The sequence below is a fragment of the Mandrillus leucophaeus genome, unplaced genomic scaffold (assembly GCF_000951045.1).
Source record: "Mandrillus leucophaeus isolate KB7577 unplaced genomic scaffold, Mleu.le_1.0 Scaffold1152, whole genome shotgun sequence".
Taxonomy (NCBI): domain Eukaryota; kingdom Metazoa; phylum Chordata; class Mammalia; order Primates; family Cercopithecidae; genus Mandrillus; species Mandrillus leucophaeus.
In genome coordinates this window covers 70,294-72,927 of record NW_012099788.1, presented here as the reverse complement: position 1 = coordinate 72,927, position 2,634 = coordinate 70,294, and the positions used below count along the sequence as shown (strand labels likewise).

Genomic DNA, 2,634 nt, shown 5'->3' with positions numbered 1-2,634 from the left:
CAGCTTCTCAGAAAGCTTCTTTCCAGTTTTCATCTGAGGATATTTCCTTTTTCACCATAGCCTTCCATGGGTTTCCAAATATCACTTTGCAAATTGCACAAGAACAGTCTTAACGAAAGGCTTCTTGAAGGCAAAGCTGTAACTCTGTGAGACGATTTCAAAGAACAGAATCAAGTTTCTCAGAAAGCTTCTTTCCACATTTCATCTGAGGATATTTCGTTTTTCACCATAGCCCTCCATGGGCTTCCAAATATTGCTTTCCAAATTCTACAAGAACAGTGTTAGCCAAAGGCTTCTTGAGGGGAAAGCTGTAACTCTGTGAGATGATTTCACAGAACACAAAGAAGTTTCTCAGAAAGCTTCTTTCCAGGTTTTCTTTGAGGATATTTTCTTTTTCACCATAGCCCTCTATGGGGTTCCAAATATCACTTTGCAAATTCCACAAGAACAAGCTTAGCGAACGGATAATTCAGGGGAAAGCTGTAACACTGTGAGATGAGTTAGGAGAACACTAAGCAGTTTCTCACAAAGCTTCTTTCCAGTTTTCATCTGAGGATATTTCCTTTTTCACCATAGCCCTCCGTGGGCTTCCAAATATCACTTTGCAAATTCTACAAGAACAGTCTTAGCGAAAGGCTTCTTAAGGGGAAAGCTGTAACTCTGGGAGATGATTTCACAGAACACAAAGAAGTTTCTCAGAAAGCTTCTTTCTCCTTGTTATCGGAGGATGTTTCCTTTGGCCCTAGAGTCTTCAAAGGGATCTGAAATATCAGTTCACAGATTCCACAGAAATCAGGCTAGCAAAGAGATCCACGAAATAGAGCTGTAACTCTGCGAGTGGAAGTCAAACATTACAAAGCAGTTTCTCAGAATATTTCTTTCCAGTTTTTCTGAGGATATTTTCTTTTTCACCATAGCCCTTTATGGGCTTCCAAATATCACTTTGCAAATTGCACAAGAACAGGCTTAGCGAACGGCTTCTTGAGTGGAAAGCTGTAACACTGTGAGGTGTACTAGGAGAAAACTACGCAGTTTCTCAGAAAGCTTCTGTCAAGTTTTCATCTGCAGATATTTTCTTTTTCCCCATAACCCTCCATGTGCTTCCAAATATCACTTTGCAAATTCCACAAGAACAGTCTAAGCGAAAGTCTTCTTGAGGGGAAAGCTCTAACTCTGTGAGGTGATTTCACAAAATACAAAGAAGTTTCTCAGAAAGCTTCTTTCTCTTTGTTATCAGAGAATATTTCCATTGACCATATTGTCTTCAAAGGGATTCGAAATATCAGCTCTCACATTCCACAGAAATCAGGCTAGCAAAGAGATCCACGAAATACAGCTGTAACTCTGTAAGTGAAAGTCACACATCAGAAAACAGTTTCTTAAAAAGCTTCTTTCCAGTTTTCATCTGAGGATATTTCCTTTTACACCAGAGCCCCCATGAGCTTCAAAATATCACTTTGCAAATACCACAAGAACAGTCTTAGCGAAAGGCTGCATGAGAGGAATGCTGTAACTCTGTGAGGTGATTTCACAGAACACAAAGAAGTTTCTCAGAAAACTTCTTTCTCTTTGTTATCGGAGGATATTTCCTTTGGCCCTGTAGTCTTTAAAGGGATCCGAAATATCACTTCTCAGATTCCAGAGAAATAAGGCTAGCAAACAGCTCTACGAAATACAGGTGTAACTCTCTGAGTGGAAGTCACTCATCACAAAGCAGTTTCTCAGAAAGCTTTTTTCCAGTTTTCATCTGAGGATATTTCCTTTTTCACCATAGCCCTCCAGGAGTTTTCAAGTATCCGTTTGCAAATTCCAGAAGAACAGTCTTAGCGAAAGGCTTCTTGAGGGGAAAACTGTAACTGTGTCACATGATTTCACAGAACACAAAGAAGTTTCTCAGAAAGCGTCTTTCTCTGTGTTATCGGAGGATATTTCCTTTGACCATATAGTCTTCAAAGGGATCCGAAATATCAGTTCTCAGATTCCACATAAATAAGGCTAGCAAACAGATCCACGAAATGTAGCCGTAACTCTGTAAGTGGAAGTCACACATCACAAAGATGTTTCTCAGAAACCTTCTTTCCAGTTTTACTCTGAGAATACTTTCTTTTTCTTCATAGTCCACTATGGGCTTCCAAATATCACTTTGCAAATTCCACAAGAACAGGCTTACCGAACGGATTCTTGATGTGAAAGCTGTAACTATGTGAGATGAATTAACAGAACCCTAAGCAGTTTCTCTGGAACCTTCTTTCCACTTTTCATCTCAGGATATTTCCTTTTTCACCATAGCCCTCCATGGGCTTCAAAATATCACATTGCCAATACACAAGAACTGATTTAGCAGAAGGCTACTTGAGGGGAAAGCTGTAACTCTGTGAGATGATTTCTCAGAACACAAAGAAGTTTCTCAGAAAGCTTCTTTCCAGTTTTCATCTGAGGATATATCCTTTTTCACCATAGCCCTCTATGCGCTTCCAAATATCACTCTGCAAATTAGAGAAGAGCAGGATTAGTGAAAGGCTTCTTGAGGCGAAAGCTCTAAATCTGGGAGATGAATTAACAGAACACTAAGCAGCTTCTCAGAAAGCTTCTTTCCAGTTTTCATCTGAGGATATTTCCTTTTTCACCATAGCC

The 2,634-nt window shown here is 39.7% G+C and overlaps 1 pseudogene; it reads left to right on the top strand.

Annotated features, from left to right (window-relative positions):
• Positions 1–313: 313 nt before the first annotated feature.
• Positions 314–2,634, top strand: part of LOC105552413 — a 7,717-nt pseudogene continuing 5,396 nt past the window's right edge.